Source organism: Pseudophryne corroboree, chromosome 8 (genome assembly GCF_028390025.1).
Source record: "Pseudophryne corroboree isolate aPseCor3 chromosome 8, aPseCor3.hap2, whole genome shotgun sequence".
In the NCBI taxonomy this organism is placed as follows: Eukaryota; Metazoa; Chordata; class Amphibia; order Anura; family Myobatrachidae; genus Pseudophryne; species Pseudophryne corroboree.
The window spans coordinates 165,378,316-165,402,456 of record NC_086451.1 but is presented as its reverse complement, the minus strand read 5'-3'; the positions used below and the strand labels follow the sequence as shown (position 1 = coordinate 165,402,456).

Below are 24,141 nucleotides of genomic sequence, written 5' to 3'. Positions count from 1 at the left end.
TGGGAACATGTAAGTAGGCATCCTTTATGTCTACCAAAACCATGAAATCTCCTTTATCCCCCGGACTGGAGATCACTACCCTGAGAGATTCCATCTTGAAATTGAATTTCTTTAGGTAGAAATTAAGGGATTTCAGATTTAAGATTGGTCTGACTGAGCCGTCCGGCTTCGGGACCACGAAGAGGCTTGAATAAAAACCTTCTCCCTGCTGACTAAGGCTGATTTGAACAATTGGTGAGGGGGAACTTCTTGAAACCCCAGTTTGTACCCTTGGGACACTATTTGTAAAACCCACGAGTCCAGGTCCGAATGAATCCAGAACTGACTGAAGAGTTTTAGACGTGCCCCCCAGTGGCGGAACTAGCGAGCAGTGGGCCCATGTGCGACAAAATGGCTTGGGCCCCCCCCCCCCCCATCCCATCCCATCCAAGTCCACCCCCTCACCCCTGGAGAGGATCTGGTGAGGGGGGCCTGCTCAGGGAAGTGGATACCTAGCAACAGTGCCGTAACTAGACATTTTAGCAGTGTGTGCAAGAAACGGCATTGGAGCCCCACCCCTGCATGCAAAACAGGGGCAGTGCGCGCCGTAGGCGCGCGCAAAAAAACATAGTGGCGTGGCTTCGTGGTTAAGGGGTGTGGCCACAAAATAATACCAATTCATAAAACGGTGCACAGTAGTCTCCATTATTCAAATTACGCCGCACAGTAGCACCACTACACCAGGTAGAGACCCTTTTACACCTTACGGCGGACAGATTCCTCTTTTTACACATTACAGCAGACAGCGTCCTCTTTTTACACATTACAGCAGACAGCGTCCCCTTTTTACACATTACGGCAGACAGCATCCCCCTTTTTTACACAACGGCAGACAGCGTGCCCTTGTTACACATAGCGGCAGACAGCGTACATTTTTTTCACATAACGGCAGACAGCCTGCCCTTGTTAAACATAGCGGCAGACAGCGTACACTTTTTTCACATAACAGCAGTCAGCCTGCCCTTGTTACACATAATGGCAGACATCGTACACTTTTTACACATTACAGCAGACAGCTTGCCCTTGTTACACATTACAGCAGACAGCTTGCCCTTGTTACACATTATGGCAGACAGCGTGCCCTTGTTACACATTAAGGCAGACAGCATCTCCCTTGTTACACATTACGGCAGGCAGATTCCCCCTTGTTACACATTGCGGCAAGCAGATTCCCCCTTTTTACACATTGCGGCAAGCAGCTTCCCCCTTTTTACACATTGCGGCAGGCAGATTCCCCCTTTTTACACATTGCGGCAGGCAGTCCCCCTTTTTACACATAGCTGCAGGCAGATTCCCCCTTTTTACACATAGCGGCAGGCAGATTCCCCCTTTTTACACATTGCGGCAGGCAGTCCCCCTTTTTACACATAGCTGCAGGCAGATTCCCCCTTTTAACACATAGCTGCAGGCAGATTCCCCCCTTTTACACATAGCTGCAGGCAGATTCCCCCTTTTTACACAAAAAGCGGCAGGCAGATTCCCCCTTTTTACACATAGCGGCAGGCAGATTCCCCCTTTTTACACATAGCGGCAGGCAGATTCCCCCTTTTTACACATAGCGGCAGGCAGTCCCAACAAAGAAAGAAAGAGAAGAAAGAAAGAAAGAAAGAAAGAAAGAAAGAAAGAAAGAAAGAAGAATTATACTTACCCTCTCCGCTGGCTCAGGCTCCTCGTGCAGCTTGACGATTCCCGGGCAGTAGAGAAGGAGGAGAAGGGAGGTGGAGGAGGGAGCCGCAGCAGCGCTGTGTTATTGGTGGAGGCGCTGCTGCTGCTGCCCCTCTGCTTCACTATAGGCTGTTCTCGGAAGACAGCCTATAGTGAAGCAGAGGGGCAGCAGCAGCAGCGCCTCCACCAGTAACAAAGCGCTGCTGCGGCTCCTTCCTTCACCTCCCTCCTCCTCCTCCCCCCCCCCCCCCGTGCCGCTGCTCCTCTCATCTCCAAGCGACCCTCCTCCCTCTTCGTGTGTTACAGAGGCGGCAGCGTGTCTGGTGCTGCGGCTGCTGCCCGTAGTGCCCTGGCCTGATCTGTTCGTTACGACGGGCGGGCGGCGGGAGTCGCAGGACGCAGACCCGACGGGAGCGCTGGTGTGCGGCTGCGGCATGATACAATGAGTCATTGTGACTCATTGTAATGCCGGCGGCTGTGGGCCCTTGAGTGCGGCGGGGCCCCAGTGCAATGCACTGCCTGCCCTGCCAGTAGTTCCGCCCCTGGTGCCCCCCACTGGTGTGGGCTCCTGCAAGAGAGCCCCAGCGTCATACAGTGGATTTGGCAGAAGCAGAGGACTCTGCTCCTGCGATCTTGAAGAGGCTTCTTGGAGTCAGCATCAGCATTCCCTTGGTGAATCCACAATGCCCTCCTATCCGAGACTGCCATGAAATTGGCCCGTGAGCACTTGTGCCCGGTGTAGGATTTTTAAATATGTGTAGTTTACTGTATGCAAGGGTTTAAAACCTTTTAGGAACTGAGATCTAAGGTGTATTACATGTAGTTTAAAAAAAACAAAAAAGGTTTATTTTATGGCAGTAGTTTCCAAACTGGGGTTCTTGCACTGGTAGCATAGTTTGGTGGTCCAGGACCAATTAAAATTATTTATACTTTAATAAATTGGCAAAACCATTCCCTCACAACATAACTGAACCTGAGGATGACATGCTATAAACACAATTTACTTAATTTTATATTTTTTTCTGAATTTCTCAATAAAGAAAACTTTGGCCTAGGGGTGCCGTGAAACAAATTTTGATACTATTTATTTATATAGTGCTCTTTCTCCAACAGGACTCAAGGCGCTTGAGATATGGCTTCTGGAACTGAACACAGGATTCTAAATGTGGCTGTACCAAGGACCTATACAGTGGCATTACAGGTTGAGTATCCCTTATCCAAAATGCTTGGGACCAGAGGAATTTTGAATATCGGATTTTTCTGTATTTTGGAATAATTGCATATCATAACGAGATATTATGGTGATGGGACCTAAATCTAAGCACAGAATGCATTTATGTTTCATATATACCATATACACACAGCCTGAAGGTCATTTTAGCCAATATTTTTTATAACTTTGTGCATTAAACAAAGTGTGTGTACATTCACAGAATTCATTTATGTGTCATATACACCTTATACACACAGTCTGAAGTTCATTTAATACAATATTTTTAATAACTTTGAGTATTAAACAAAGTTTGTGTACACTGAGCCATCAAAAAACAAAGGTTTCACTATCTCAGTCTCACTCAAAAAAGTCCGTATTTCGGAATATTCCGTATTTCGGAATATTTGGATATGGGATACTCAACCTGTATTACTTTTTTCTGCTACTGGTTCTTTACCTATGCAAACAAGCATCTGACTTGCCTTTCCTATTGCTTTGTTACATTGCTCACCTGAAATAGTAATACTTAGATAGCTTTCCTCTTGCCATAATAATGCCCTTAATATTATAGTTAGCCTTTGTATTTTTGAGACGTGTATGATTTTGCATTTTTTGGCATTAAATGTTGCCATGTTCTTGACCATTCCTCTAGTGCAGGGGCGGAACTGCCAGAGACAACGGAGTCAGTTGCCGCCGGGCTCCAGCCCTAAAGGGGCTTCCTCCATTGCCCTCCGGCTGTTACGTGCCCTTCCTACTAAATAGACAAAGGCGCTACCAGCAGGGTCTCGCAGTTTGTACATTCCATGCCGTAACACCCTTCTTTCCACCTTTTTAAAGATCCAGCCCAGCAGCCTCGCCGCTGCCACCACCGCTAGCTGCAGCACTGCCAGCGGTGGGGTGCCCCTGCTTCTTCTCACACCACAGATAGCTGGGCAGCACTGCAACTGCCTGCCTGATTGCTCCGCCCCCTTCCGGCTCCCAAGCACCTCTGCTGCCCAGTGATCCAGGAGCCTGCTGCTAGGAAGAAGTGGCCGAGCTTCAGTAAGCGAGTCTGGACACTGGCGGAGGAAGCCATGATAACCAGATAATGGGGAGTGGAGAGCCAGTTCCAAGGTAATACTTTATACAGCTGGTTGAGATCCTGGTCGGTGGATATGGATTTCAAGAAAACCCTGGAGGTGCTTCCTTTCAAGGGAGACACTCTCTTTGGAGAAGACCTCAATAAGATTGTAGCTGATCTGGCTACTGCTAAAACAGCTTGCCTACCTTGTATGACTCCTACCACGCAGAAGGCTAAAAGTACTTTCCCTTGGCCCTTTCATCCTCAAGGTAAAGCGTACCCAAGGTCAGGCATACCCAAAGCAAGCTCATGCTTCCAGACCTGACAAGCCCAGACTGAAGCAAGCCTGGGCTGCCCATCAGCCTGCTTCCAAAACGGACAAGCCTGCCGCATGACGGTGCAGGCCTCCCTCTGGGGGATCCCAGGGTGGGGGGCCCGACTTCTAGGTTTGGCATAATTCTAAGCTAGAGAATTCTGTTTGGAGCTCACCTTGTACTTTGTGAAGAAATAATCAGCATTGTGGCTGAGCAGATACATGTAGTGTGTGGCTGCAAACTGCATGGATCTGCTGCGTTGTAATGCTGATACTTTTTTTTTCAAAGTACCAATAGCTTCATATAATGTTCACTATTTTTATGCAGGATCAAATAGCTCAGTAGGTAGGGTGTTTGATTAGAATTCAACAGGTTATAGGTTTGAATCCTGGGTATGGTAGTTATAGGTTTGAATCCTGGGTATGGTATAGTTGTTCTGACTGCCGGCATCCTATCACCTGGGATATCATACTAAATAAATGGAGTTGATCAATTTTTTTTATTTTTTTTTTAAACTAGGGACAATTTCCAGATACTTTTCTTTATAACTGAGATTGCCCCCTGGAACTTCACATCAGTTGACAACTATGCATGAGTGGGCAGTGCTTGCTCTGGATCTGCCCACCCATTTATGTGCCGTCATAAAAGAAAGCACAACTGACAGTTATCCTGGGCGTACACTACACAATTATCTGTCAGGCTATCTATCCAGTCTGGATGGATGGAATGAAAATCTGGTAATGTATAGGAGCAAATGTCAATTAACCATTTGCTCCCAAACACTAGAAAAGTGGTCAAAAATGGTCATTACACAAATTGGTTAAACCCAAAATTTAACCAATTTGTTTAGGGGACCATTTTTGTCCATTTTCTAGTGTTTGAGAGTAAATCGTTGATGGTCATTTGCTCACATAGATAACCGGATTTCTATTCCAACCAGCCAGTGTTGGAGATATGGTCTGCCAGATTACATAATGCATACCAGAGCCATAACTAGACTTTTTGGTGCCCTGTGACAGATAATTATATGCGCCCCCCCCCTCCCCATTTTTGCAATATGGACAAAAGGCGCATGCCTTGTGGGGAAGGGGCATAACAAGATTGGTCTCAGAGAAAGCACATGAGATATGAAGATATATCTAGTATACTTGACACTCAATGGTTTGTGGTATTGCCGGGGTGCCCTCCTTAAATGCATATACAGTCACACATGGCGTGTTTGTGCAAATGGCATATCAGCAGTCAGCACTAACTGGTGACATGCCATTTGTACAAGTAAGCCATGTGTGACTAATATATAAACATACTTTATTAAATAACACCTCAAACTATCATACCCAGGATTCAAACCTATAACCTGTTGAATTCTAATCAAATACCCTACCCATTGAGCTACTTGATCCTGCATCTATTCTAACCTCCAAAAACAGATTCAGTTGCATTTTCCAGCGTGTTTTGTTTGCGCCTTTGCAAATGTCTTACATCGACAAACTTATTTAGTACTATTTTGCAAATAGGGTTACATTGTCGCAACATTGTGTTCCCTAATTGCTTGATATTTTTAAATGCAACAATTGATAAAGACACCTGATAATTGCTCTGTGGAGTCTTATTTTGTGTCTACTTCTTATCTACATTTAATTCCCTACCTCTAATCAAGGCATTTTTAAATGCTGGGGGCTGCCAGGACGTGAGGCCTACCTAGACTTTAGATCTGAATTTGAAAGTACTTGTGAACTAACTTAATTTCCTACTTCTAAATTCATTCCTAAATTCACTACTTACATGAATCCTGTAGTTGGGCATTTTGAGCCTTCAATTGTGGGCATTGTTTTGTGTCCAGACCAGCAGCTGGTGGTGTGCATTTGCTGGAAAGGCATCGAAGACCTCCGATATGCTGCATCTCCTGATGTGTGTCTCCCTCAAGTGGCTGTCAGCAAATGCATGCTAGACACCCCATTCCAAGCTGATTGTGACATCACGGAACATGCATCATAGAACAGGCATGCTAGAATATGGGTCTTCAACCTGCGACCCTCCAGCTGCTGTGGAACTACATATACCAGCATGCCCTGCCTCAGTTTTAGCATACCTTAATAGCAAAACTGTGGCAGGGCATGCTGGGATGTGTAGTTTCACAGCAGCTGGAGGGCCACAGGATGAAGACCCATGTGCTAGAGCCAAGCCGCAGGTACATTGAATGCTAGCAAGCTGAATGTTTAAATCCTTTTTGTTCCGCAGCATTCCAATGCGGAAGATTCCATGGAACCAGAGATTATTCCATTGAGAAGGACATGCTGCCTGGATGACTGCACTGTGCAAATTAAATCACGGAGCCAGTTGGCTTGTGGGTGGCTCTGGTGACTGGGTGGTTGGGTGGGCGGTGTGTCGGAGGTGGAGCACATGCAAATGAATGTGTATCATCCAGCTAGTGAGAGTGAAAACTCATGCAGGAGTGTGCCTGCTTGTCAGTGGGTTATGCACCTTGCCAGGCGTCAAATCTACATGGAGCAGCTGGAGGGGACAAGAGCAGGTTTGCAAAATATAGATAGAAGAGCATATATGCTGGCGCATTCTCCATGATTGTGTCAGCTTATGTTTTGGTGCACTGCACTTTCCTTCACTAAGTTTTAGCCATTTTGGTTAAACGCAAGTGTAGTTGCTTCTCGCACTTTTGGCTGTGATCTTGTATCGTGGTTGAAGAGTCTGCTGGAGGGATTGTTTTCTTCATTGGCGAGAGACTGAAGATATTCCAGGATGGAAGGCTTGGGAACACTATCCGTTTTTCAGTTGTGGAAGAGTTGAAAGACCGGATTGGACTACATTCTATAGTAAAGGATATCTTTGTATTTATTAATCCTCCCTTTATATGTGTCTGTCTTTCAATAAAGCTTCGGGCTTGTGATTCCCTCACCCTCTTACACTCCACACACATAGCCTTATTAACTGTTGTATTATTGTATAGTTTAAATGTATAGTGCAGTTCATGATTTATAGTGTAGGCTGGCCTGTGCTGTAGTTCTTGAACTGTACTATACCGACAGCATTTGTATTGTGTTTTATCTGTGCTGCAACACAGTACTTATGTGTGTAATGTTTATGTATGTTTTTTTGCTTCTTTATGTCAATAAAGACTGCTTTTTCAATCCAATATCTGAAAACAATCAATGTTTATCTTTGATGGCAATAGAAGTGGTATGATATTTGCTGCTTTTGAAAGGCAATATCTGATATGTCCCCTATCTGGGAACCATATATTAAATGGCTTTTCAGAAAAGGAAGATGGTAGAAGAGCTTTCAGTTCTTGTTGGACCGATGCACATTTCCTATTCTAGCCTCCAAAAACAGATTCAGTTGCATTTTCCAGCGTGTTTTAAATGCGCCTTTGCAAATGTCTTACATCGACAAACTTATTTAGTACTATTTTGCAAATAGGGTTACATTGTTGCAACATTGTGTTCCCTAATTGCTTGATTTTTTAAATGCAACAATTGATAAAGACACCTGATAACTGCTCTGTGGAGTCTTATTTTGCGTCTACTTCTTATCTCCATTTAATTCCCTACCTCTAATCAAGGCATTTTTAAGTGCTGGGGGCTGCCAGGACGTGAGGCCTACCTAGACTTTAGATCTGAATTTGAATGTACTTGTGAACTAACTTAATTTCCTACTTCTAAATTCATTCCTAAATTCACTACTTACATGAATCCTGTAGTTGGGCATTTTGGGACTTCGATTGTGGGCATTGTTTTGTGTCCAGACCAGCAGCAGGTGGTGTGCATTTGCTGGAAAGGCATCGAAGACCTCCGATATGCTGCATCTCCTGATGTGTGTCTCCCTCAAGTGGCTGTCAGCAAATGCCTGCTAGACACCCCATTCCAAGCTGATTGTGACATCACGGTACATGCATCATAGAACAGGCATGCTAGAACATGGGTCTTCAACCTGCGACCCTCCAGCTGCTGTGGAACTACACATCCCAGCATGCCCTGCCTCAGTTTTAGCATACCTTAATAGCAAAACTGTGGCAGGGCATGCTGGGATGTGTAGTTTCACAGCAGCTGGAGGGCCACAGGATGAAGACCCATGTGCTAGAGCCAAGCCGCAGGTACATTGAATGCTAGCAAGCTGAATATTTAAATCATTTTTGTTCCGCAGCATTCCAATGTGGAAGATTCCATGGAACCAGAGATCCTTCCATTGAGAAGGACATGCTGCCTGGATGACTACACTGTGCAAATTAAATCACGGAGCCAGTTGGCTTGTGGGTGGCTCTGGTCACTGGGTGGTTGGGTGGGTGGTGTGTCGGAGGTGGAGCACATGCAAATGATTGTGTATCATCCAGCTAGTGAGAGAGAAAAATCATGCAGGAGTGTGCCTGCTTGTCAGTGGGTTATGCACCTTTCCAGACGTCAAATCTACATGGAGCAGCTGGAGAGGACAAGAGCAGGTTTGCAAAATATAGACAGAAGAGCTCTCCAGCCTAGTTTGCTGTCTGTTTCCACTTTTCTTTTCTTGAGCCGCTCCCTTCTATGCCCTTGCGCACTATCCTGACTTCTCCCGTCTGCTTACTTTGTGCCTTCCAATGCACAATGCAAACTACAGGTAGTGCTGCAGGGCCCACACCCTTTTACTTGCCTTACAGAGCAGCTCTGGAGCTGTTACAGTGCCCAGCTGCTGCAAGAAATCAGCTTGAATGCTTCAGGGGCTGGGGCATAGCCAACATGAGCCCCACACCGAAGGAGGGTGGAGGTGTTTAATGCGGACTAGAGGTCATCCAAGCGCCGCAAAAGGCCGCCATGCCCTGCACGCCCCTTTTCTCTTTTCATATGCAGACGAGGGTTAAAGCCAACTTTGACCCACTGCTTGGATGGCATTACCATATGCAAATCAATCTGCTGCAGGCCTTCCCCCAGGAATGCTTGCACTAGTTGTTGCATTTGGTTTGTTGTTTGGGGGTGCTTCAGTATTAGGCAGCCTTCTGCCCTCCCATGTTCATCTGAAAATATGTGTTCTCCCTGCAGTTGTTGTCCCCAGATGAGAGTTCCCTTGTGCTGCCTCAGTTGAATCTCCTTTACTTGACAGAGATGTGCCTGAGCAGCGGCCCTCTCCAGCCCTATCCCAAATCATACTTATCTTGCATAGGAGATACCATGGTCATGAAGATTGTTTTCCCAGGGTGAGGTTCATTCATTGCATTCTGGGTATGCTGACCCCTGTTATTTCCCCAAATGTGGGAAACTTGACTGCATTATTTGTAGTAGTGGGGGACTGTGTTTGTGCTTTCCTCTGGTCAGCTCTGGTAAAAGTCAGATTTCTTTGTCTCATTTCTTCCTCTAGCCTTGTTCTTCTTTCGAGAGTTCCCTTGTGCTGCCTCAGTTGGATCTCCTTCACTTGACAGGGGGGTGCCCGAGCAGCGACCCTCCCCAGCTCTAGCCCAACTCCTACTTACCTGCAAGGTGAGATACTATGATCATGTAGGTGCTTCTCCCAGGGCAAGGCTCACCCATTGCACTCTGGGTGTGCCGCTCCTGCGATTTCCCCAAATGTGGGACACTTGACTGCATAATTTGTGTTTCGCCTGGTCGGCTCTCGTATAATTCAGATCTCTTTGTCTCAGGTCTCTCTCCAGCCTAGTTTGCTGTCTGTTTCCACTTCTCTTTTCTTGAGCCGCTCCCTTCTATGCCCTTGCGCACTATTCTGACCTCTCCTGTCTGCTTACTTTGTGCCTTCCAACGCACAATGCAAACTACAGGTAGTGCTGCAGGGCCCACACCCTTTTACTTGCCTTACAGAGCAGCTCTGGAGCTGTTACAGTGCCCAGCTGCTGCAAGAAATCAGCTTGAATGCTTCAGGGGCTGGGGCATAGCCAACATGAGCCCCACACCGAAGGAGGGTGGAGATGTTTAATGCGAATTAGGGGTCATCCAAGCGCCGCAAAAGGCCGCCATGCCCTGCACATCCCTTTTTTCTTTTCATATGCAGACGAGGGTTGAAGCCAACTTTGACCCACTGCTTGGATGACATCACCATATGCAAATCCATCTGCTGCAGGCCTTCCCCAGGAATGCTTGCACTAGTTGTTGCATTTGGTTTGTTGTTTGGGGGTGCTTCAGTATTAGGCAGCCTTCTGCCCTCCCATGTTCATCTGAAAATATGTGTTCTCCCTGCAGTTGTTGTCCCCAGATGAGAGTTCCCTTGTGCTGCCTCAGTTGAATCTCCTTTACTTGACAGAGATGTGCCTGAGCAGCGGCCCTCCCCAGCCCTATCCCAAATCATACTTATTTTGCATAGGAGATACCATGGTCATGAAGATTGTTCTCCCAGGGTGAGGTTCATTCATTGCATTCTGGGTATGCTGACCCCTGTGATTTCCCCAAATGTGGGAAACTTGACTGCATTATTTGTGGTAGTGGGGGACTGTGTTTGTGCTTTCCTCTGGTCAGCTCTGGTAAAAGTCAGATTTCTTTGTCTCAGATCTTCCTCTAGCCTTGTTCTTCTTTCGAGAGTTCCCTTGTGCTGCCTCAGTTGGATCTCCTTCACTTGACAGGGGGGTGCCCGAGCAGCAACCCTCCCCAGCTCTAGCCCAACTCCTACTTACCTGCCAGGTGAGATACTATGATCATGTAGGTGCTTCTCCCAGGGCAAGGCTCACCCATTGCACTCTGGGTGTGCTGCCCCTGTGATTTCCCCAAATGTGGGAAACTTGACTGCATAATTTGTGTTTCCCCTGGTCGGCTCTCGTATAATTCAGATCTCTTTGTCTCAGGTCTCTCTCCAGCCTAGTTTGCAGTCTGTTTCCACTTCTCTTTTCTTGAGCCGCTCCCTTCTATGCCCTTGCGCACTATTCTGACCTCTCCTGTCTGCTTACTTTGTGCCTTCCAACGCACAATGCAAACTACAGGTAGTGCTGCAGGGCCCACACCCTTTTACATGCTTTACAGAGCAGCTCTGGAGCTGTTACAGTGCCCAGCTGCTGCAAGAAATCAGCTTGAATGCTTCAGGGGCTGGGGCATAGCCAACATGAGCCCCACACCGAAGGAGGGTGGAGATGTTTAATGCGAATTAGGGGTCATCCAAGCGCCGCAAAAGGCCGCCATGCCCTGCACATCCCTTTTTTCTTTTCATATGCAGACGAGGGTTGAAGCCAACTTTGACCCACTGCTTGGATGAGATCACCATATGCAAATCCATCTGCTGCAGGCATTCCCCAGGAATGCTTGCACTAGTTGTTGCATTTGGTTTGTTGTTTGGGGGTGCTTCAGTATTAGGCAGCCTTCTGCCCTCCCATGTTCATCTGAAAATATGTGTTCTCCCTGCAGTTGTTGTCCCCAGATGAGAGTTCCCTTGTGCTGCCTCAGTTGAATCGCCTTTACTTGACAGAGATGTGCCTGAGCAGCGGCCCTCCCCAGCCCTATCCCAAATCATACTTATTTTGCATAGGAGATACCATGGTCATGAAGATTGTTCTCCCAGGGTGAGGTTCATTCATTGCATTCTGGGTATGCTGACCCCTGTGATTTCCCCAAATGTTGGAAACTCGACTGCATTATTTGTGGTAGTGGGGGACTGTGTTTGTGCTTTCCTCTGGTCAGCTCTGGTAAAAGACAGATTTCTTTGTCTCAGATCTTCCTCTAGCCTTGTTCTTCTTTCGAGAGTTCCCTTGTGCTGCCTCAGTTGGATCTCCTTCACTTGACAGGGGGGTGCCCGAGCAGCGACCCTCCCCAGCTCTAGCCCAACTCCTACTTACCTGCCAGGTGAGATACTATGATCATGTAGGTGCTTCTCCCAGGGCAAGGCTCACCCATCGCACTCTGGGTGTGCTGCCCCTGTGATTTCCCCAAATGCGGGAAACTTGACTGCATAATTTGTGTTTCCCCTGGTCGGCTCTCGTATAATTCAGATGTCTTTGTCTCAGGTCTCTCTCCAGCCTAGTTTGCTGTCTGTTTCCACTTCTCTTTTCTTGAGCCGCTCCCTTCTATGCCCTTGCGCACTATCCTGACTTCTCCCGTCTGCTTACTTTTTGCCTTCCAACGCACAATGCGAACTACAGGTAGTGCTGCAGGGCCCACACCCTTTTACTTGCCTTACAGAGCAGCTCTGGAGCTGTTACAGTGCCCAGCTGCTGCAAGAAATCAGCTTGAATGCTTCAGGGGCTGGGGCATAGCCAACATGAGCCCAACACCGAAGGAGGGTGGAGGTGTTTAATGCGAACTAGGGGTCATCCAAGCGCCGCAAAAGGCCGCCATGCCCTGCACGCCCCTCTTCTCTATTCATATGCAGATGAGGGTTGAAGCCAACTTTGACCCACTGCTTGGATGACATCACCATATGCAAATCCATCTGCTGCAGGCCTTCCCCCAGGAATGCTTGCACTAGTTGTTGCATTTGGTTTGTTGTTTGGGGGTGCTTCAGTATTAGGCAGCCTTCTGCCCTCCCATGTTCATCTGAAAATATGTGTTCTCCCTGCAGTTGTTGTCCCCAGATGAGAGTTCGCTTGTGCTGCCTCAGTTGAATCTCCTTTACTTGACAGAGATGTGCCTGAGCAGCGGCCCTCCCCAGCTCTATCCCAAATCATACTTATTTTGCATAGGAGATACCATGGTCATGAAGATTGTTTTCCCAGGGTGAGGTTCATTCATTGCATTCTGGGTATGCTGACCCCTGTGATTTCCCCAAATGTGGGAAACTGGACTGCATTATTTGTGGTAGTGAGGGACTGTGTTTGTGCTTTCCTCTGGTCAGCTCTGGTAAAAGTCAGATTTCTTTGTCTCAGATCTTCCTCTAGCCTTGTTCTTCTTTCGAGAGTTCCCTTGTGCTGCCTCAGTTGGATCTCCTTCACTTGACAGGGGGGTGCCCGAGCAGCGACCCTCCCCAGCTCTAGCCCAGCTCCTACTTACCTGCCAGGTGAGATACTATGATCATGAAGGTGCTTCTCCCAGGGCAAGGCTCACCCATTGCACTCTGGGTGTGCAACTCCTGCGGTTTCCCCAAATGTTGGACACTTGACTGCATAATTTGTGTTTCACCTGGTCGGCTCTCGTATAATTCAGATCTCTTTGTCTCAGGTCTCTCTCCAGCCTAATTTGCAGTCTGTTTCCACTTCTCTTTTCTTGAGTTGCTCCCTTCTATGCCCTTGCGCACTATCCTGACTTCTCCCGTCTGCTTACTTTGTGCCTTCCAACGCACAATGCAAACTACAGGTAGTGCTGCAGGGCCCACACCCTTTTACTTGCCTTACAGAGCAGCTCTGGAGCTGTTACAGTGCCCAGCTGCTGCAAGAAATCAGCTTGAATGCTTCAGGGGCTGGGGCATAGCCATCATGAGCCCCACACCGAAGGAGGGTGGAGGTGTTTAATGCGAACTAGGGGTCATCCAAGCACCGCAAAAGGCCGCCATGCCCTGCATGCCAATTTTCTCTTTTCATATGCAGACGAGGGTTGAAGCCAACTTTGACCCACTGCTTGGATGACATCACCATATGCAAATCCATCTGCTGCAAGCCTTCCCCCAGGAATGCTTGCACTAGTTGTTGCATTTGGTTTGTTGTTTGGGGGTGCTTCAGTATTAGGCAGCCGTCTGCCCTCCCATGTTCATCTGAAAATATGTGTACCTCCTGCCGTTGTTGTCCCCAGATGAGAGTTCCCTTGTGCTGCCTCAGTTGAATCTCCTTTACTTGACAGAGATGTGCCTGAGCAGCGGCCCTCCCCAGCCCTATCCCAAATCATACTTATTTTGCATAGGAGATACCATGGTCATGAAGATTGTTCTCCCAGGGTGAGGTTCATTCATTGCATTCTGAGTATGCTGACCCCTGTTATTTCCCCAAATGTGGTAAACTTGACAGCATTATTTGTGGTAGTGGGGGACTGTGTTTGTGCTTTCCTCTGGTCAGCTCTGGTAAAAGTCAGATTTCTTTGTCTCAGATCTTCCTCTAGCCTTGTTCTTCTTTCGAGAGTTCCCTTGTGCTGCCTCAGTTGGATCTCCTTCACTTGACAGGGGGGTGCCCGAGCAGCGACCCTCCCCAGCTCTAGCCCAACTCCTTCTTACCTGCTAGGTAAGATACTATGATCATGAAGGTGCTTCTCCCAGGGCAAGGCTCACCAATTGCACTCTGGGTGTGCTGCTCCTGCGATTTCCCCAAATGTGGGAAACTTGACTGCATAATTTGTGTTTCCCCTGGTCGGCTCTCGTATAATTCAGATCTCTTTGTCTCATGTCTCTCTCCAGCCTAGTTTGCTGTCTGTTTACACTTCTCTTTTCTTGAGCCACTCCCTTCTATGCCTTGCGCACTATCTTGACTTCTCCCGTCTGCTTACTTTGTGCCTTCCAACGCACAATGCGAACTACAGGTAGTGCTGCAGGGCCCACACCCTTTTAGTTGCCTTACAGAGCAGCTCTGGAGCTATTACAGTGCCCAGCTGCTGCAAGTAATCAGCTTGATTGCTTCAGGGGCTGGGGCATAGCCAACATGAGCCCCACACCGAAGTAGGGTGGAGGTGTTTAATGCGAACTAGGGGTCATCCAAGCGCCGCAAAAGGCCGCCATGCCCTGCACGCCCCTTTTCTCTTTTCATATGCAGACGAGGGTTGAAGCCAACTTTGACCCACTGCTTGGATGACATCACCATATGCAAATCCATCTGCTGCAGGCCTTCCCCCAGGAATGCTTGTACTAGTTGTTGCATTTGGTTTGTTGTTTGGGGGTGCTTCAGTATTAGGCAGCCTTCTGCCCTCCCATGTTCATCTGAAAATATGTGTTCTCCCTGCAGTTGTTGTCCCCAGATGAGAGTTCCCTTGTGCTGCCTCAGTTGAATCTCCTTTACTTGACAAGGGAGGCATTTTGGATTTTTTCTTTGGGTACCCTTACACCTGATGGTCTGAATGAGAGCATCGAACTGAACAACATTGGCAGTCTCTGAAGATTTTATCTATTGATTTACCTAATATATTATTTATTGAATATCCATTTATTGTATGTTTAATAAATAAACAAAATTATTAGAAGTAGCTATTTTGGAAACAGCTTTCCTCTTAGGATGAAACTGTATAATCCTGTTGTGTGTATTCCTTTAATGTTCCTTAGTAAAATCCACTAGTAATGATGAACATCAGATTTCTTCCTCCATCCTCTTTTTACACTTTCTCTTGGTTCTATATATATATTTTTTTTTTCTATTTTTATTTTTTCCCCCTCCTTCTCCCAAAAGGCCCCCTCCCTCTCCCCCCCTCCCTGTTTTAAATTTTAAAATCTTTAAATATTTAAATCTTCGAATCCTTAAATTGTCTGTTTAATATTTATTTTTTCTTCAATTCTTTTTGTTGTTTAAACAGCAATGTAATTATTCCAGGGGTTAAAATAATGAAATATAGAAATAATATTAACAAAAATTAAAGGTAAAAATGAATTGATAGAATGATCCCATTAAAAGTAAATAAATAATATGGATGTTAAGCTGAGCAGGTTGGATTCGAACATGGGACTAGCTGCATAGAGTGCAGGTGATGTTTCCCCTGCGCCACAAGAACTGCTTTAGTAGTGGCATGGATTTATGTTACCCTAAAAGGTTTTATATAAGTAAATGGGGATCCTTAGTGCTGAGTCTCTGAATTATGTATATGTGATTATAGATATGAGGTATTGATTGAAAGATTATAGGTTAATCTGTATATAGATTATATATTTTCTGTTATTTTTTAAACCACCTTGTTGCTTATTTTATTATTATTTTTAATCACCATGTTGCTTATTTTTATATTATGAAATGCCTTTATATGTGCAATTGCAATTAGAAAGTTGTTCCATATGTGAGTCATTACATGTATGCATCCAATTAGTACATGTATGTATCCAATCAACTAATTAGTAATACTATTGGTCCGGTGCATTTTAAAAAGAGCCTGCTAGGCTGCTGATGTATCCTCTGACGAAACCGCTCTTGGATAACAGCGGAGAAACGCGTAAGGAAGGTGATTACCGGACACTCTGATTGCTGAGATATAAGCCCGTTCATGAACGAGCTACATCACAGCGGACGTCTGATGTAAAGACAGCGGTGAAGGGGAAAAAGCAATTTGAGACCGAGCAAAAGGAGGTCTCTACCCCACGGCAGGGAGAAATATCCCGACCGCGAGTGCCAATAAGATCCAGCCACGGTTAACGGGGGTCGTAGCATACCGCTGTGTTTCACCAACCATCACAGCGCTCTCCCCCTGTTTTCTTTCATTACTCACGTGAGTTACATATGAACTTTAACTGCAGTAAATAAGAGGCGTTGGTTACAACTGTTGCTGTTCATCCACAAGAAGGAATTTAATGTATCAATTACAATTGGAAAGTAACGATTAAATTACAACAGCTGTATCCAGGAGGATTTTTTGGACACTTTAATAAACATTCCGTTGTCATCAAGGGCAATATGAAATAGATCCTGATTACATTTAGATATGGATAGTGGTGCCTATATATGTTGACTCCATTATATTTTATTGAATGTGGGTTTCTTCTGTCTATATATATTTTTTTTAAAATAAAGAGCTTGTATATTTTATTTTTTGCGCTCCCTTGATAACAAGTGTGATTATCTTTAAAATTTGGTTTATTATTGGTAGAACAGTACTACCTATGGGAGCACCATTTTATAATATATGGTGAAAATTAATAGATGTATAAAGATTAAATAAGCAACAAATTGGTGAAATAGATAAGTTTTGATAGGAGCACTGGGTTCTATATATATTTATTGACATTTGGTTATATATATGTATAGACTTTATAAATTCTTGACAGAGATGTGCCTGAGCCCTCCCCAGCCCTATCCCAAATCATACTTATTTTGCATAGGAGATACCATGGTCATGAAGATTGTTCTCCCAGGGTGAGGTTCATTCATTGCATTCTGGGTATGCTGACCCCTGTGATTTCCCCAAATGTGGGAAACTCAACTGCATTATTTGTGGTAGTGGGGGACTGTGTTTGTGCTTTCCTCTGGTCAGCTCTGGTAAAAGTCAGATTTATTTGTCTCAGATCTTCCTCTAGCCTTGTTCTTCTTTCGAGAGTTTCCATGTGCTGCCTCAGTTGGATCTCCTTCACTTGACAGGGGGGTGCCCGAGCAGCGACCCTCCCCAGCTCTAGCCCAACTCCTACTTACCTGCCAGGTGAGATACTATGATCATGAAGGTGCTTCTCCCAGGGCAAGGCTCACCCATTGCACTCTGGGTGTGCTGCTCCTGCGGTTTCCCCAAATGTTGGACACTTGACTGCATAATTTGTGTTTCCCCTGGTCGGCTCTCGTATAATTCAGATCTCTTTGTCTCAGGTCTCTCTCCAGCTTAGTTTGCTGTCTGTTTCCACTTCTCTTTTCTTGAGTTGCTCCCTTCTATGCCCTTGCTCACTATCCTGACTTCTCCCGTCTGCTTACTTTGTGCCTTCCAACGCACAATGCAAACTACAGGTAGTGCTGCAGGGCCCACACCCTTTTACTTTCCTTACAGAGCAGCTCTGGAGTTGTTACAGTGCCCAGCTGCTGCAAGAAATCAGCTTGAATGCTTCAGGGGCTGGGGCATAGCCCCACACCGAAGGAGGGTGGAGGTGTTTAATGCGAACTAGGGGTCATCCAAGTGCCGCAAAAGGCCGCCATGCCCTGCACGCCCCTTTTCTCTTTTCATATGCAGACGAGGGTTGAAGCCAACTTTGACCCACTGCTTGGATGACATCACCATATGCAAATCCATCTGCTGCAGGCCTTCCCCCAGGAATGCTTGCACTAGTTGTTGCATTTGGTTTGTTGTTTGGGGGTGCTTCAGTATTAGGCAGCCTTCTGCCCTACCATGTTCATCTGAAAATATGTGTTCTCCCTGCAGTTGTTGTCCCCAGATGAGAGTTCCCTTGTGCTGCCTCAGTTGAATCTCCTTTACATGACAGAGATGTGCCTGAGCAGCGGCCCTCCCCAGCCCTATCCCAAGTCATACTTATTTTGCATAGGAGATACCATGGTCATGAAGATTGTTCTCCCAGGGTGAGGTTCATTCATTGCATTCTGGGTATGCTGACCCCTGTGATTTCCACAAATGTGGGAAACTCGACTGCATTATTTGTGGTAGTGGGGGACTGTGTTTGTTCTTTCCTCTGGTCAGCTCTGGTAAAAGTCAGATTTATTTGTCTCAGATCTTCCTCTAGCCTTGTTCTTCTATCGAGAGTTTCCTTGTGCTGCCTCAGTTGGATCTACTTCACTTGACAGGGGGGTGCCCGAGCAGCGACCCTCCCCAGCTCTAGCCCAACTCCTACTTACCTGCCAGGTGAGATACTATGATCGTGAAGTTGCTTCTCCCAGGACAAGGATCACCCATTGCACTCTGGGTGTGCTGCTCCTGCGATTTCCCCAAATGTGGGAAACTTGACTGCATAATTTGTGTTTCCCCTGGTCAGCTCTCATATAATTCAGATCTCTTTGTCTCAGGTCTCTCTCCAGCCTAGTTTGCTGTCTGTTTCCACTTCTTTTTTCTTGAGCCCCTCCCTTCTATACCCTAGTGCACTATCCTGACTTCTCCTCCCGTCTGGAAATACAAACGAAAAAAAGGTTTTTAGGCGCTGAACAGGGTCGTGCAAATATAGCACTGATAATGGCAGCCACTTGGTAAGGAGGTAGCCGGCCTCCTGAAAGTAAAACAACTAAAACAAAATCACCAAGTAGGCGCACAATACCAATGATGTTGATAAAAACACAATTTATTAACATAAAACCAATGACAAACTGATTAAAAAACACAACACTACACAGAGCATATAACTGAGGTATTATACCTTATAATTCACACATAAAGTGTATTATTAAGTGAAAGGGACACTGAAATGCAGGAGAACCCGTCTCTGTAAAATAGGGTTAATCTCTCACATTAATTCCATATCAGACAGTTTAAATGAAAAGGAAGTCCTGTAAACTGATGTAATAAGCGTTTGTGACCATAAAGGTATCCGGATTTAAATAATGTTTCCTTGGAGCAAAATAAACCAACCGATTAATGTTACTCACAGAGACGTAATGATCTCTTGCTGCACGGGATAAATGGTTAAGGAACCGCTTGTTATCACCCTGTGCATGGGTGAGACATCCGTCAGCGGTATATTCAGATGAAAGCCATTTCTTTCTGTGCAGCACCAGTTGCCTGTATCAGACAACCATACAGATCCTCCAGCTTGCTGAGCGACGCCCGGCCGGGCAGGAGGTAACAATGTTCCAAATGCAAGGAGAGTTAGAGTGGAATGATTGAATCACAGGCTGGATCATTCACCGGTGACTTGTAACGGACGGCTGAAAGTGATGGATGTCGTGCTCCGTGGGACACTTAATGGTCAAGTGTGGCCCTTTCTTCTGTACCCTCAACGCGTTTCTCCGCACCTAAGGCGGCTTCTTCAAGAGGCAGAGTGTCTCTGCCTCTTGAAGAAGCCGCCTTAGGTGCGGAGAAACGCGTTGAGGGTACAGAAGAAAGGGCCACACTTGACCATTAAGTGTCCCACGGAGCACGACATCCATCACTTTCAGCCGTCCGTTACAAGTCACCGGTGAATGATCCAGCCTGTGATTCAATCATTCCACTCTAACTCTCCTTGCATTTGGAACATTGTTACCTCCTGCCCGGCCGGGCGTCGCTCAGCAAGCTGGAGGATCTGTATGGTGGTCTGATACAGGCAACTGGTGCTGCACAGAAAGAAATGGCTTTCATCTGAATATACCGCTGACGGATGTCTCACCCATGCACAGGGTGATAACAAGCGGTTCCTTAACCATTTATCCCGTGCAGCAAGAGATCATTACGTCTCTGTGAGTAACATTAATCGGTTGGTTTATTTTGCTCCAAGGAAACATTATTTAAATCCGGATACCTTTATGGTCACAAACGCTTATTACATCAGTTTACAGGACTTCCTTTTCATTTAAACTGTCTGATATGGAATTAATGTGAGAGATTAACCCTATCTTACAGAGACGGGTTCTCCTGCATTTCAGTGTCCCTTTCACTTAATAATACACTTTATGTGTGAATTATAAGGTATAATACCTCAGTTATATGCTCTGTGTAGTGTTGTGTTTTTTAATCAGTTTGTCATTGGTTTTATGTTAATAAATTGTGTTTTTATCAACATCATTGGTATTGTGCGCCTACTTGGTGATTTTGTTTTAGTTCTCCTCCCGTCTGCTTACTTAGTGCCTTACAATGCACAATGCAAACTACAGGTAGTGCTGCAGGGCCCACACCCTTTTACTTGCCTTACAGAGCAGCTCTGGAGCTGTTACAGTGCCCAGCTGCTGCAAGAAATCAGCTTGAATGCTTCAGGGGCTGGGGCATAGCCAACATGAGCCCCACACCGAAGGAGGGTGGAGGTGTTTAATGCGAACTAGGGGTCATCCAAGCGCCGCAAAAGGCCGCCATGCCCTGCACGCCCCTCTTCTCTATTCATATGCAGATGAGGGTTGAAGCCAACTTTGACCCACTGCTTGGATGACATCACCATATGCAAATCCATCTGCTGCAGGCCTTCCCCCAGGAATGCTTGCACTAGTTGTTGCATTTGGTTTGTTGTTTGGGGGTGCTTCAGTATTAGGCAGCCTCTGCCCTCCCATGTTCATCTGAAAATATGTGTTCTCCCTGCAGTTGTTGCCCCCAGATGAGAGTTCCCTTGTGCTGCCTCAGTTGAATCTCCTTTACTTGACAGAGATGTGCCTGAGCAGCGGCCCTCCCCAGCTCTATCCCAAATCATACTTATTTTGCATAGGAGATACCATGGTCATGAAGATTGTTTTCCCAGGGTGAGGTTCATTCATTGCATTCTGGGTATGCTGACCCCTGTGATTTCCCCAAATGTGGGAAACTGGACTGCATTATTTGTGGTAGTGAGGGACTGTGTTTGTGCTTTCCTCTGGTCAGCTCTGGTAAAAGTCAGATTTCTTTGTCTCAGATCTTCCTCTAGCCTTGTTCTTCTTTCGAGAGTTCCCTTGTGCTGCCTCAGTTGGATCTCCTTCACTTGACAGGGGGGTGCCCGAGCAGCGACCCTCCCCAGCTCTAGCCCAGCTCCTACTTACCTGCCAGGTGAGATACTATGATCATGAAGGTGCTTCTCCCAGGGCAAGGCTCACCCATTGCACTCTGGGTGTGCAACTCCTGCGGTTTCCCCAAATGTTGGACACTTGACTGCATAATTTGTGTTTCACCTGGTCGGCTCTCGTATAATTCAGATCTCTTTGTCTCAGGTCTCTCTCCAGCCTAATTTGCAGTCTGTTTCCACTTCTCTTTTCTTGAGTTGCTCCCTTCTATGCCCTTGCGCACTATCCTGACTTCTCCCGTCTGCTTACTTTGTGCCTTCCAACGCACAATGCAAACTACAGGTAGTGCTGCAGGGCCCACACCCTTTTACTTGCCTTACAGAGCAGCTCTGGAGCTGTTACAGTGCCCAGCTGCTGCAAGAAATCAGCTTGAATGCTTCAGGGGCTGGGGCATAGCCATCATGAGCCCCACACCGAAGGAGGGTGGAGGTGTTTAATGCGAACTAGGGGTCATCCAAGCGCCGCAAAAGGCCGCCATGCCCTGCACGCCCCTCTTCTCTATTCATATGCAGATGAGGGTTGAAGCCAACTTTGACCCACTGCTTGGATGACATCACCATATGCAAATCCATCTGCTGCAGGCCTTCCCCCAGGAATGCTTGCACTAGTTGTTGCATTTGGTTTGTTGTTTGGGGGTGCTTCAGTATTAGGCAGCCTCTGCCCTCCCATGTTCATCTGAAAATATGTGTTCTCCCTGCAGTTGTTGCCCCCAGATGAGAGTTCCCTTGTGCTGCCTCAGTTGAATCTCCTTTACTTGACAGAGATGTGCCTGAGCAGCGGCCCTCCCCAGCTCTATCCCAAATCATACTTATTTTGCATAGGAGATACCATGGTCATGAAGATTGTTTTCCCAGGGTGAGGTTCATTCATTGCATTCTGGGTATGCTGACCCCTGTGATTTCCCCAAATGTGGGAAACTGGACTGCATAATTTGTGGTAGTGAGGGACTGTGTTTGTGCTTTCCTCTGGTCAGCTCTGGTAAAAGTCAGATTTCTTTGTCTCAGATCTTCCTCTAGCCTTGTTCTTCTTTCGAGAGTTCCCTTGTGCTGCCTCAGTTGGATCTCCTTCACTTGACAGGGGGGTGCCCGAGCAGCAACCCTCCCCAGCTCTAGCCCAGCTCCTACTTACCTGCCAGGTGAGATACTATGATCATGAAGGTGCTTCTCCCAGGGCAAGGCTCACCCATTGCACTCTGGGTGTGCTACTCCTGCGGTTTTCCCAAATGTTGGACACTTGACTGCATAATTTGTGTTTCACCTGGTCGGCTCTCGTATAATTCAGATCTCTTTGTCTCAGGTCACTCTCCAGCCTAATTTGCAGTCTGTTTCCACTTCTCTTTTCTTGAGTTGCTCCCTTCTATGCCCTTGCGCACTATCCTGACTTCTCCCGTCTGCTTACTTTGTGCCTTCCAACGCACAATGCAAATTACAGGTAGTGCTGCAGGGCCCACACCCTTTTACTTGCCTTACAGAGCAGCTCTGGAGCTGTTACAGTGCCCAGCTGCTGCAAGAAATCAGCTTGAATGCTTCAGGGGCTGGGGCATAGCCATCATGAGCCCCACACCGAAGGAGGGTGGAGGTGTTTAATGCGAACTAGGGGTCATCCAAGCACCGCAAAAGGCCGCCATGCCCTGCATGCCAATTTTCTCTTTTCATATGCAGACGAGGGTTGAAGCCAACTTTGACCCACTGCTTGGATGACATCACCATATGCAAATCCATCTGCTGCAGGCCTTCCCCCAGGAATGCTTGCACTAGTTGTTGCATTTGGTTTGTTGTTTGGGGGTGCTTCAGTATTAGGCAGCCTTCTGCCCTCCCATGTTCATCTGAAAATATGTGTAACTCCTGCAGTTGTTGTCCCCAGATGAGAGTTCCCTTGTGCTGCCTCAGTTGAATCTCCTTTACTTGACAGAGATGTGCCTGAGCAGCGGCCCTCCCCAGCCCTATCCCAAATCATACTTATTTTGCATAGGAGATACCATGGTCATGAAGATTGTTCTCCCAGGGTGAGGTTCATTCATTGCATTCTGGGTATGCTGACCCCTGTTATTTCCCCAAATGTGGTAAACTTGACAGCATTATTTGTGGTAGTGGGGGACTGTGTTTGTGCTTTCCTCTGGTCAGCTCTGGTAAAAGTCAGATTTCTTTGTCTCAGATCTTCCTCTTGCCTTGTTCTTCTTTCGAGAGTTCCCTTGTGCTGCCTCAGTTGGATCTACTTCACTTGACAGGGGGGTGCCCGAGCAGCGACCCTCCCCAGCTCTAGCCCAACTCCTACTTACCTGCCAGGTGAGATACTATGATCATGAAGTTGCTTCTCCCTGGGCAAGGATCACCCATTGCACTCTGGGTGTGCTGCCCCTGTGATTTCCCCAAATGTGGGAAACTTGACTGCGTAATTTGTGTTTCCCCTGGTCGGCTCTCATATAATTCAGATCTCTTTGTCTCAGGTCTCTCTCCAGCCTAGTTTGCTGTCTGTTTCCACTTCTTTTTTCTTGAGCCCCTCCCTTCTATACCCTTGTGCACTATCCTGACTTCTCCTCCCGTCTGCTTACTTTGTGCCTTACAATGCACAATGCAAACTACAGGTAGTGCTGCAGGGCCCACACCCTTTTACTTGCCTTACAGAGCAGCTCTGGAGCTGTTACAGTGCCCAGCTGCTGCAAGAAATCAGCTTGAATGCTTCAGGGGCTGGGGCATGGCCAACATGAGCCCCACAGAGAAGGAGGGTGGGGGTATTTAATGCGAACTAG

At 46.7% G+C, this 24,141-nt stretch overlaps 18 non-coding genes and 2 pseudogenes across 18 annotated transcripts; all 20 read left to right on the top strand.

The window, feature by feature from the left end:
• The first annotated feature begins 9,419 nt into the window (after positions 1 to 9,419).
• LOC134951008 (U1 spliceosomal RNA) lies at positions 9,420 to 9,583 on the top strand. Its single transcript, XR_010183825.1, has one exon. It is a non-coding gene; the product is annotated as a U1 spliceosomal RNA (small nuclear RNA).
• A 152-nt stretch (positions 9,584 to 9,735) lies between these two features.
• On the top strand, positions 9,736 to 9,898 carry LOC134953057 (U1 spliceosomal RNA). The gene has a single exon (XR_010185397.1). It is a non-coding gene; the product is annotated as a U1 spliceosomal RNA (small nuclear RNA).
• Positions 9,899 to 10,568: 670 nt separating this feature from the next.
• On the top strand, positions 10,569 to 10,732 carry LOC134950503 (U1 spliceosomal RNA). The gene has a single exon (XR_010183410.1). It is a non-coding gene; the product is annotated as a U1 spliceosomal RNA (small nuclear RNA).
• Positions 10,733 to 10,884: 152 nt separating this feature from the next.
• LOC134952524 (U1 spliceosomal RNA) lies at positions 10,885 to 11,047 on the top strand. Its single transcript, XR_010185029.1, has one exon. It is a non-coding gene; the product is annotated as a U1 spliceosomal RNA (small nuclear RNA).
• A 670-nt stretch (positions 11,048 to 11,717) lies between these two features.
• LOC134950792 (U1 spliceosomal RNA) lies at positions 11,718 to 11,881 on the top strand. The gene has a single exon (XR_010183649.1). It is a non-coding gene; the product is annotated as a U1 spliceosomal RNA (small nuclear RNA).
• Positions 11,882 to 12,033: 152 nt separating this feature from the next.
• LOC134952970 (U1 spliceosomal RNA) lies at positions 12,034 to 12,196 on the top strand. The gene has a single exon (XR_010185326.1). It is a non-coding gene; the product is annotated as a U1 spliceosomal RNA (small nuclear RNA).
• A 671-nt stretch (positions 12,197 to 12,867) lies between these two features.
• On the top strand, positions 12,868 to 13,031 carry LOC134951469 (U1 spliceosomal RNA). Its single transcript, XR_010184203.1, has one exon. It is a non-coding gene; the product is annotated as a U1 spliceosomal RNA (small nuclear RNA).
• A 152-nt stretch (positions 13,032 to 13,183) lies between these two features.
• LOC134953203 (U1 spliceosomal RNA) lies at positions 13,184 to 13,346 on the top strand. The gene has a single exon (XR_010185483.1). It is a non-coding gene; the product is annotated as a U1 spliceosomal RNA (small nuclear RNA).
• Positions 13,347 to 14,017: 671 nt separating this feature from the next.
• LOC134951049 (U1 spliceosomal RNA) lies at positions 14,018 to 14,181 on the top strand. The gene has a single exon (XR_010183860.1). It is a non-coding gene; the product is annotated as a U1 spliceosomal RNA (small nuclear RNA).
• A 152-nt stretch (positions 14,182 to 14,333) lies between these two features.
• On the top strand, positions 14,334 to 14,496 carry LOC134953573 (U1 spliceosomal RNA). The gene has a single exon (XR_010185649.1). It is a non-coding gene; the product is annotated as a U1 spliceosomal RNA (small nuclear RNA).
• A 2,621-nt stretch (positions 14,497 to 17,117) lies between these two features.
• On the top strand, positions 17,118 to 17,281 carry LOC134950280 (U1 spliceosomal RNA). Its single transcript, XR_010183225.1, has one exon. It is a non-coding gene; the product is annotated as a U1 spliceosomal RNA (small nuclear RNA).
• A 152-nt stretch (positions 17,282 to 17,433) lies between these two features.
• Positions 17,434 to 17,596, top strand: LOC134952873 (U1 spliceosomal RNA). Its single transcript, XR_010185256.1, has one exon. It is a non-coding gene; the product is annotated as a U1 spliceosomal RNA (small nuclear RNA).
• Positions 17,597 to 18,257: 661 nt separating this feature from the next.
• On the top strand, positions 18,258 to 18,421 carry LOC134950980 (U1 spliceosomal RNA). The gene has a single exon (XR_010183803.1). It is a non-coding gene; the product is annotated as a U1 spliceosomal RNA (small nuclear RNA).
• Positions 18,422 to 18,573: 152 nt separating this feature from the next.
• LOC134953114 (U1 spliceosomal RNA) lies at positions 18,574 to 18,715 on the top strand (annotated as a pseudogene).
• Positions 18,716 to 21,047: 2,332 nt separating this feature from the next.
• LOC134951468 (U1 spliceosomal RNA) lies at positions 21,048 to 21,211 on the top strand. Its single transcript, XR_010184202.1, has one exon. It is a non-coding gene; the product is annotated as a U1 spliceosomal RNA (small nuclear RNA).
• Positions 21,212 to 21,363: 152 nt separating this feature from the next.
• Positions 21,364 to 21,526, top strand: LOC134953202 (U1 spliceosomal RNA). The gene has a single exon (XR_010185482.1). It is a non-coding gene; the product is annotated as a U1 spliceosomal RNA (small nuclear RNA).
• Positions 21,527 to 22,196: 670 nt separating this feature from the next.
• Positions 22,197 to 22,360, top strand: LOC134950970 (U1 spliceosomal RNA). Its single transcript, XR_010183794.1, has one exon. It is a non-coding gene; the product is annotated as a U1 spliceosomal RNA (small nuclear RNA).
• Positions 22,361 to 22,512: 152 nt separating this feature from the next.
• LOC134953070 (U1 spliceosomal RNA) lies at positions 22,513 to 22,675 on the top strand. Its single transcript, XR_010185406.1, has one exon. It is a non-coding gene; the product is annotated as a U1 spliceosomal RNA (small nuclear RNA).
• Positions 22,676 to 23,346: 671 nt separating this feature from the next.
• Positions 23,347 to 23,510, top strand: LOC134951240 (U1 spliceosomal RNA). Its single transcript, XR_010184017.1, has one exon. It is a non-coding gene; the product is annotated as a U1 spliceosomal RNA (small nuclear RNA).
• Positions 23,511 to 23,662: 152 nt separating this feature from the next.
• On the top strand, positions 23,663 to 23,804 carry LOC134953296 (U1 spliceosomal RNA; annotated as a pseudogene).
• Positions 23,805 to 24,141: the final 337 nt, after the last annotated feature.